At 44.0% G+C, this 10,589-nt stretch overlaps 1 long non-coding RNA gene and 1 pseudogene across 1 annotated transcript in view; one reads left to right on the top strand and one right to left on the bottom strand.

The window, feature by feature from the left end:
* Positions 1 to 434, top strand: part of LOC102245423 — a 3,602-nt gene extending 3,168 nt beyond the window's left edge. The window contains exon 3 of the long non-coding RNA XR_313735.2: positions 192 to 434. This is a non-coding gene — a long non-coding RNA (uncharacterized LOC102245423). The remainder of the gene's footprint in view (positions 1 to 191) is intronic.
* A 5,052-nt stretch (positions 435 to 5,486) lies between these two features.
* On the bottom strand, positions 5,487 to 6,291 carry LOC102245621 (annotated as a pseudogene).
* Between the last annotated feature and the right edge of the window lie 4,298 nt (positions 6,292 to 10,589).

Below are 10,589 nucleotides of genomic sequence, written 5' to 3'. Positions count from 1 at the left end.
TTTATTAATAAATTCATATATTATTTTCATATACATTTTACTCATTTCCTTTCATCTCTGACACTTCTATTATAGAGAAAGGGCAAATAGCAATATTAAAATATTTCCTCTAATTAATTCCCTTTTGCTGTGCATGAATTTCGTGCACCGGGCCACTAGTATTGTTATAAGTTTCTGTTTTGTTTCCATAGCTTGAAGCAAACAGCCTGCACCTGCAGAAGATAAAATATACTCCCCAGCTGACTCGGGCACACCCCTCTGCCTGAGTTGTGTGCTCACCAGACATCCTGCTATCTTCCAAAGACGTCCTGTTATTCAGGCAGCTACCCCAGCTGGCTGGTGCAATCCTGACCCTGTCCCTATATAAGAGAACTTAAATGCTCCCTAGAGGCTGACACCCACACACTGGTCTCAGCCCACTGTGAGAGATGTAATAAAATGTCTTAAACTCTCACAACATCTCTTGGCCTGGCTCCTGTTGACACAGATCTAACAATAACCACTTGCCACATGTAGCTATTAAGCACTTAAAATGTAGCTAGTATTAATACTAGCCATGTTGGTACTCTATTGATACTCAGTTTAGTAATTGGAAAACTTCTAAGTACATTTGGAAAAACATGAGTATGTGAATCTACTTTTTCAATTGTAATCCACATGAAATCTAAATACAGATCAAATATTTCTGGAGAAAATTTAGGGTCCCAATTAAGATGCACAATACATGTGAAATACACACCAGATTACAAAAACAATAAAAAAAAAGTTATAATGAGAAGATGAGGCAGAAACAGGAAGAAACACAGAGACAAAGAGAAGCCAAGAAATAGAGAAGGAGTATAATACAGAGATGAAGGCAGAGAAAGGGAAGGAGAGACAGAGAGAGGTAGAGAAACAAAGATGCAGGAGGGGAGGGGTGCTGCAGGGGCACAGGTGGGGCTGCATCTGTGATGGAACTTGTTTTTATATGTGCAAGTACATTTGAATTATTTTTATCAGTTTTACTGAGGTATAACTGACATACAATAAACTGCAAATATGTAAAGTGTACAATTTAAATAATTGTGGCATATTGCACACCAGTGAAACCATCATCACAAATAAGATAAACATACCCAACACCCCGAAAGCTTCCCTGTGCCCTTTTGTAATTCCTCCCTTCCCTATTTTCAACTTCCTCCCTAGGCAACCACTGATCTGCTGTTTGTCACTAGAGATTAGCTTGCACTTTATAAACTTAATATTAGAAGAATCATACGTATGTACTCTTTTTTAAAAAGTCTTTATTGTTGAAAGTATTACATATGCCCTCTTTTTTCCGCCATTGACTCCTTCTAGCCTGCCCCCACCCCTCCCCTGAGGCCTTCACCACCCTATTGTCTGTGTCCATGGGTTATGCATATACACATACAAGTTCTTTGGTTGATCACTTCCCACCCTCCCCCGCCTTCCCTTTGAGATTCCACATGTTGTTCTATGCTTCAATGTCTCTGGATCTATTTTGTTCAACAGGGTTTTTTTGTTTTGTTTTTTATTCATTAGATTCCACATATGAGTGCGATCATGTGATACTTGTCTTTCTCTGACTGGCTTGTTTCACTTAACGTGATACTCTCCAGGTCCCTCCATGCTGTCTCAAAGGGTAAAGATCCTTCTTTTTTAGCGCTGCATAGTATTCCATAGCATAAATGTACCACAGCTTTTTTAAAAATTTAAATTCTTTATTGTTTAAAGTATTACATATGTCTCCTTTTTCCCCCGTTGACCTCTCCCAGGCCGTCCCCTCTCCCCCTCCAGCACATGCCCTCAGCCCCCTACTGCCTGTGTCCATGGGTTATGCTTATATGCATGCATACAAGTCCTTTGGTTGATCTCTTACCACCACCACCACCCTCGCCTTCCCTCTGAGGTTGGACGGTCTGTTTGATGCTTCTATGTCTCTGGATCTATTTTTATTCATCAGTTTATGTTGTTCATTATATTCCAAAAATAAATTAGATCATGTGATACTTGTCTTTCTCTAACTGGCTTATTTCGCTTAGCATAATGCTCTCCAGGTCCCTCCATGCTGTCTCAAAGGGTAATAGATCCTTCTTTTTTACTGTGGCATATTATTCCATGGTGTAAATGTACCACAGCTTTTTTATCCACTCATCTACTGATGGGAACTTGGGCTGTTTCCAGATCTTAGCTATTGTAAATTGTGCTGCTATGAACACAGGGCTGCATAACTTCTTTTTGATTGGTGTTTGGGGTTTCTTAGGATATATTCCCAGAAGTGAGATCACTGGGTCAAATGGCAGTTCCATTTTTAATTTTTTGAGGAAACTCCATACTCTTTTCCACAGTGGTTGCACCAGTCTGCATTCTCACCAGCAGTGTACTAGGGCTCCCTTTTCTCCCCATACTTGCCAGCACTTGTCATTTGTTGATTTGTTGATGGTAGCCATTCTGACAGGTGTGAGGTGATACCTCATTGTCCTTTTAATTTGCATCTATCTGATGATCAGTGACTTTAAGCTTTTTTTCATGTATCTGGACCTGTATGTCGACTGTGAGAAGTGTCTATTTAGGTCCTTTGCCCATTTTTCAAATGAATTGTATGTCTTCCTTTTGTTAACTTGTATGACTTCCTCATATATTTTGGATTTTAACTCTTTACCAAATCTATCATTGCCAAATATTTTTCCCATACAGTGGATTCACTTTTTGTTTTGTTGATTGTTTCTTTTGCTGTGCAGACACTTTTTATTTTGATGTAGTCTCATTTGTTTATTTTCTCCTTAGTTTCCTTTGCCTCCTAGGGCAAAGGAAATATCCATGAATATATTGCTATGAGTGATGTCTGAGATTTTTCTGTCTATGGTTTCTTACATTTAAGTTTTTTACCCATTCTGAGTTTATTCTTGTGTGTGGTATAAGTTGGTGGTCTGGTTTCATTTTTTTGCATGTATCTGTCCAATTTTCCCAAACCATTTATTGAAGAGACTATCTTGACTCCATTATATGTTCTTACTTCCTTTGTCAAATATTAATTGAGCATCATGGCTTGGGTTGATTTCTGGGGTCTCTGTTCTGTTGCATTGATCTATATGCCTGTCCTTTGCCAGTTTAAGACTGTTTTGATTTTGGTGGCTTTATAGTATAACTTGATATCTGGTATTGTGATCCCTCCAACTTTGTTCTTCTTTCTCAAGATTGATTGTTGTGGCTATTCAGGGTCTTTTTTGGTTCCATATAAATTTTTGGAGTATTTGTTCTAGATCTGGGAAATATGCTGTTGGTATGTATTTTAATAGGGATTGCATTGAGTCTGTAGATTGCCTTGGGTAGTATGGATATTTTAATGATGTTGATTCTACTAATCCATTAACATGGTATATTCTTCCACTTGTTTATATCTTGTTCTATCTCTTTTTTCAATGTCGTGTAGTTTTCCAAGTGTAGGTCTTTAGCCTCCTTTGTTAAGTTTATTCTTAAATATCTTAATTTTTATGTTGCAATGGTAAATGGGATTGTTTGTTTAGTTTCTCTTTCTGAGAATTCATTATTGGTGCATAAAAAAGCCATCAATTTTTGGGTGTTGATTTTGTATCCTGCTACATTGCTGAATTCATTTATTAAATCTAGTAGTTTTTTGATGGAGTCTTTGGGGTTTTCTATGTACAATATCATGTTATCTGTGAATAATGAGAGTTTTACTTCCTCCTTTCCAATTTAGACGCCTTTTATTTCTTCTTCTTATCTAATAACTGTGGCTAGGACTTCCAGTACTATCCTATATAATAAAAGCCTAATATGCAAATTGTCCCCTCTGGCAGTCATTGCACTGGGAGACCTGGAGTTTGACCACTCGCTATGACGTGCACTGACCACCAGGGGGCAGCGCGGATCATGGCGGGCCACAGCGATGCGCTGCGACCTCTCACCTGCTACCTGGGAGCAGGGGTGACAGGGACAGAGGTGCAGTCAGAATGGGGAGTGTCTACCAAGCTCGTCTTCACTCCCCCTGCTACCCTCCCCTGGGACACCAGGACTCATGTGCCAGGGAAGCGTCCCCCCACCATGTTCAGGTGCCAGGTGCCCTCGAGGAGCCTGCCCCACACCTGCATGGCCTCTTCTGGGTGAGCTGGGCCACAGGGGCCAGTCGGGCTTCCCGTAGGTTCATGCAGAAGCCTGTCTGGGAGGCCAGCGGGAGAGAGTGTGCTGCCTGCCCAGCTTCCGTGTGGCGCTGCTGGGTGGCCCAGAGGCCCACACTGCACCCTGGCCCACAGCGTCCAGCTGCACTCACTGCCATCTCCTCATGGGGACTCGGGCGCTGTGACTCAGGTGGAGGGGGTCGTGCGGGGTCCCGGGGGCCAAGGTGCTGCCCAGGGCCCAGAGTTCAGCTGGGACCTGCCCTTCCACACCAGATGCTCGTGCTTCAATTGCTGGCCAGGCCCAGGCCTAGGGACCGCATCTGTGCACGAATTTCATGCACCAGGCCTCTAGTGTTTAATGAGAGTAGTAAAAGAGGGCATCCCTGTCTTGTCCCTGTTCTTAGGGGAAATGGTTTTAGTTTTTGCCCATTGAGCATGATGTTGGCTGTAGGTTTGTCATATATGGCCTTTACTAGTATTATGATTAGATAAGCTCCCTCTATTCCCACTTTGCTGAGAGTTTTTTTAATAAAAAATGGGTGCTGGATTTTGTCAAATGCTTTTTCTGCATCTATTGATATGGTCATGTGATTTTTGTCTTTCAATTTGTTTATGTGATGTATCACGTTTATTGATCTGTGAATATTGTACCAGCCTTGCATCCCTGGAATAAATCCCACTTGGTCATGATATGACCTTTTCAATATATTGCTGGATCTGATTTGCTAATATTTTGTTGAGGATTTTAACATCTATGTTCATCAGGGATATTGGCCTGTAATTCTCTTTCTTTGCAGTGTCTTTATCTGGTTTTGGAATTAGGATAATGCTGGCCTCACAAAAAGAGCTTGGAAGTGCTCCTTCCTCTTGGATTTTTTGGAATAGTTTGAGGAGTTTAAGTGTTAGTTCTTTGAATGTTTAGTAAAACTCCCTTGTAAAGCCATCTGGGCCACAGCTTTTGTTTGCTGGGATTTTTTTTTTATTACTGCTTCTATTTCATCAGTTGTTATTGGCCTATTCAGGTTTTCTGATTCTTCCTGATTGAATTTTGGGAGATTGTATTTTTCTAGGAATTTGTTCATTTCATCCAGATTTTCCAGCTAGTTGACATATAGTTGTTGTTCATTGTATTTTCTTACAATCCTTTGTATTTCTGTGGTGTCTGTTGTTACTTCACTTTCATCATTTCTGATTTTATTTATTTTAGTCCTCTCTCTTTGTTTCTTGATGAGTCTGGTTAATGGTTCATCAATCTTATTTATCTTTTCAAAGAACCAGCTCTTGGTTTCATTGATTTTTTTGTATTGTTGTTTTTTTTTTAGTCTCTATGTTATTTCTGCTCTAATCTTTTTTTTTCTTTGCTTAAAGAAAAAACACTTTAATATCACACTAGTAACTAGGATGGGACACCAAACTTGACAGTTGTGGGGCCAAACTATGTACAGTGCAGGGTGGCTGTCTGTGGGCAGCAGCCCTCAGGGTCAAAACAAAAATGGGAAGGAACAAGTATTAACAATAGGCATTGCAAGAGGCTGCTTTGGGAGGCTCTGGCTCAGTAGAAGCAGACAGTGTGCAGAAAGGTGTGGCCGCTCTTCTCCTTAAACTCCTGCAGCAGCTCCTCGATCTCGTTTTCCATGTCCTCTATGTGCTGGATGCACTGGCAGAGCTCACAGATGAGGAAGGCCCCCAACATCGCCTCCTCGTGGTTGTCCTGGATGTCCACGTTGATCATGTGCACCGGCTGGCAGGTGTCCTGCTCCCTGGAATTCAGATCTTCCACCACCTGGTCGTATACTCTCTCTGAGGGTCAGGTCAAACAGGTCTTGGAAGTTCTTGAACCTCTCTGGCCGGGGCTTGATTTGCTTATTTCTGTCCAACATGTGCAAAATGCTGCTCTGAGTGTAGAGTTCCTTGTCTTTCCTAAGGAAATCATTGTACATCTGATCATATGTAGTTTTGAAATCATAAACATTGGGCTTGTCAGTCACTGGCCCTGAAGCTTCCCATGAGTCACTGGTTCCAAAGGACCAGACACTGAATCCCCATTTGCTGAGAATGTTGTGCGCCTCCATGCTTGAACAGACCACCACAACCTGCAGCGGCAACGACAGCATGGCAGTGGCCTCACCATCTGCTCCCTCTGGCTCATGACTCCCACCCAGCTCTGTTCTAATCTTTACTATTTCCTTCCTTCTACTTACTCAGGCCTTTTCTTGCTGTTATTTTTCTAATTCTTTAAGTTGTAGAGTAAAATATTAATTTTTCTTGTTTTTTTGTTAGGCCTGTAGTGCTATGAACTTCCCTCTCAGGACTACTTTTGCTGTTTCCCATAGATTTAGGGTTGTTGTGTGTTCATTTTTATTTGTTTCCAGGAAGTTTTTTATTTCTTCCTTGATTTCATTCATCACTCATTTATTACTTAATAACATGCTATTTAGCCTTCATATGTTTGAATGGTTTTTTTACTGTTTTTATGGTAGTTGATTTCTAATTTCATTCCACTGTGATCTGAGAAGAGGCTTGATATTATTTCAATCTTCTTGAACTTGTAGAGATTTGTTTTGTGTCCTAACATATGGTCAATCTTTGTGAATGACCCATGTGCACTTGAGAAAAATGTATATTCTGCAGCTTTGGGGTGAAATGTTCTATAAATGTCAATTAAATCCATCTGAGCCTTTTAGAGTCACTGTTCACTTGGTGATTTTTTTGGCTGATTAATATTCATATGTAGCCTAGCCCATGTGGCTCAGTGGATAAGCTTCAACCTATGAACCAGGAGGTCATGATTCAATTCTCATCCAGGGCATGTGCCTGGGTTGCAGGCTCAATCCCCAGTAGGGGACATGCAGAAGGCAGCTGATCAATGATTCTCTTTCATCATTGACTAGAGGTCCGGTGCACGAAATTTGTGCACTGGGGGGGGGGTCCCCTCAGCCCGGTCTGTGCCTTCTCACAGTCTGGGAGCCCTCGGGGGATATCCAACTGATGGCTTAGGCCTGCCCCCCAGGGGGAGTGGGCCTAAGCCGGCAGTCAGACATCCTTAGCACTGCCTTGGAGGAGGGAGAGGCTCCCACCACCACTGCTGCGCTCACCAGCCATGGGCCCAGCTTCTGGCTGAGCACTCTCCCCCTGTGGGAGCACACTGACCACCAGGGGACAGCTCCTGCGTTGAGCGTCTGCCGCCTGGTGGTCAGTACACATCATAGCGACAAGTCATTCCACCGTTCAGTCTATTTGCATATTAGCCTTTTATTATATAGGATGTTTCTCCCTTTCCCTTCCTCTCTGAAATCAATAAAAATATTTTTTTTAAAAATAATCATATGTGTATCACATCTTCTTTACCTGTTCATCTGTCAATGGACACCTTCCATATCTTGGCTATCCTATATAATAAAAGGCCAGCGACCATAAGCATAACGACCGGAACGACCACTCAACCAGTTGCTATGGGGTGGGGGGCCGGTGAGGGAAACCAGGTGGCTGGCAGCGGCAGTGGGGCAGGATGAAGGCCAGTGAGGGAAACCGGGTGGCTGGTGGTGGCAGCGGGGCAGGATGAGGGCCAGTGAGGGGAACCGGGTGGCTGGTGGTGGCAGCGGGGCAGGTCTCAGGGCTGGCGAGGGGAACCAACTGGTTGGTTGCGGCAGCGGGGCGGGATGAGGGCTGGTGAGGGGAACCAGGTGGCTGGTGGGGGCGGCGGGATAGGACTGGGGACTGGCAAACAGGCTAGGCCTAGGGACCCTACCTGCGCACAATTTTGTGCACTGGGCCTCTAGTTGTAAATAATGCTGAAATGAACATAGGGGTACATATATCTTTTTAAATTATGTTTTCATTTTCTTTGGGAAAATGCCCAGAAGTGGAATTGCTGGATCATATGGTAGTTCCATTCTGAATTTTTTCTTGAACTCTTTGTGTCTCTCTGATTGAGCCAGACGGTTCTCTCCTCGTCTTTTTTTGTCTGTGTCCCAATGTGGGTGTCTTTTTCTGACTCTCTCTGCATCTTTCTTTCTCTTACACTCTCCCTCTTTCTTGGTATCTCTGGCTCTTTCTCTAACTCTGAGTTCCAGAGTGCAGAGTCTGGATCCAATTTGTTTGATGTCCACTAGGCTCCAATCTTTCCTGGCAGGGATCAGTCCATAATTGCCCAATATGTGATAAATCTGCCTAGCTATCAGCCTCTTTCTTTTTCTCTCCTTTAAAATAGAGAACCATCATCTTGTTTGCAAAACTAAACAAACCACTTGCCACCACCAAAGATCCTGATCTAGGCTATGGGAGTGAGTCTGAAAGTCAAAGCTGCCAGGCTCAGCCTAAACATGTACTCCTTCCACCCAGGAGGAAAAGACTGACATCCTGACATCTTGAATTCATGGTTAGAACCTGGACTTTCCTGACCTTGGGAGGTGCCACTGTGGACTTGCCTGACCCTAATTCCTGGCTCCTGGTGTGCTATGTGATCTGGCACCCAGTTTGGTTTCTCATTCCAACCCTGGGAAGTGTAAAGTGCTTTACCCAGAGTAACTCACTTAATCCTCACCCTTTGAGGGAGGTATTGTTGTCATCCCCACTTAATAGATGGAAAGACTAAAGCACAGAGAGGTTGAGACTTTGCTCAAGGTCACACAGCAGTCTAGGTAAAATCAGCTGTCAAACACAGACGGTCTAGTTCCAGAGTTTGCTGTTTCAATCACTTCACTATGCTGCCTTTCTGAGAGAGAGGCAGAGACACATAGAGAGATAGCAGAGAATGGGAGGCAGAAAGAAAATGAGTTAGAGAGGATGCAAGGCAGAAGAGGACAGTGAGTCTGGGGAAAGGGGTTCTATGGATAAACTAGAGGCCCGGTGCATGAATTCGTGCATGAGTGGGGTCCCTCAGGGTGGCCTGCGGGGATTGGGCCCCAGCTCATGCCCCTAAGACTCACAGCCCCAGCTCCTGCCCCCAGCCTCACAGCCCCACAGCCCTGTCTGGCACCCCACCATGGCCTGGCACCACCCCCTCACCTGCTCCACCATCCCGTCACAGTCTGCTCTCGTCAGGACCCATCGGGGCCGGCAGCACCTCCACTGCCGCCTGCTGCCAGTGCGGTGTCACCAACTCCCACCATGTTCTGCATCACCTCCTGGTGGTCAGCATACATCATAGTGAGCAGTTGAATTCCCGGTCTCCTGGTTGAACTCCCAGTCTAACGACCACCTGAGGGGATAATTTGCATATTGGGCTTTTATTATATAGGAAGGATAAGCAACCAAAGACTGGGTTAAACAAAGGCAAACTGGTATATTTCCTGCCGGACATCTGGGGCATTTAAAATACTAATGTGCTCTGTAAGTAACTCACCCAGCTGGGGAGGGAGTTGACAGCAGGTCCCAGCCTATTTTACAACTTTTTTTTTTCCAGAGAACACATAACCTTCTCCTGGTCTATGGCTCTGAGGAAGCGCACTCTGGGAAGTGCTCATGTGGCAGAATAAAGCACTAGTTTTTACAATTAGACTGACTCAGACTTACCTTCGCAGTTATTTGCCATGCTAAAGACACTCGGGCAGTTGTCTGCCTAGCATTGAGCCTCAGGTTTCCTCATCTGGAAAATGTGAATAGTTACCCTAGAGGGTCATTGCAAGGATGGAAACGAGACCCAATACACAAAGGGCTTGGCACATAGTCAGTACTCAGTGGATGAATGCATAGCGGCCACAGAAGGAGACACCGAGACTGAGAAATCAAGGATGAGACAGACACGTCCAGAAAGAGACTCGTGATGTGACCGAGACAACAAGAGAGAGAAACTCGACAAGCCGATGGTGAGGAACATGGCAGGCAAACATTCATTCATTCACTCATTTGTTAATTCAACAAACATTTCTTGGGCACCTACTGTGTGCCAGGCTCTATGCTAGGTGTTGGAAGTACAGCAGTCAATAAGACAGGTAAATACCGAGGCTGTCACAGCGGGTTCAGGACCATTCTAGTGGAAGGGAACGATGACAACGACACAGGTAAATACAGTAATTCACATTGTGGTGAGGTAACATTCAGGCATCATACCTGGTTTGTCCTTTCTGGTTCTTTTACTCAAACATCCATTTTGATGGGTCAGGACCCTTGTGTACTAAGTATGAGGTAGTTTGATCATCACATCATCACACTGGAGAATGGCAAGCTGTACTATCAGGGTAGGAGGCACAAAGAGCAATTGTGATACCTGTGGCTGTGAGAGTAAAGGCAAGGCAAAAGGGCAGGCAAGGCAAAGAGAGGATCTGAGATGGCCAGAGAAATCCAGAGACTGAAGAACAGAAATATAGACACAGAGAAAAATGAAGACACCCTGAGAGACAGCAAAGAACAGAAGTGGATGATGAGGAGATAGTGAGGGGTGAGGGGTGAGGGAGATAGTGAGGGGGATAGTGAGGGGTGATAGTCAGGGGTGAGAGGGATAGTGAGGGG

Source organism: Myotis brandtii, unplaced genomic scaffold, assembly GCF_000412655.1.
Source record: "Myotis brandtii unplaced genomic scaffold, ASM41265v1 scaffold277, whole genome shotgun sequence".
NCBI lineage: Eukaryota > Metazoa > Chordata > Mammalia > Chiroptera > Vespertilionidae > Myotis > Myotis brandtii.
The sequence above is the reverse complement of the archived record's forward strand: the minus strand, read 5'-3'. Positions and strand labels throughout refer to the sequence as shown.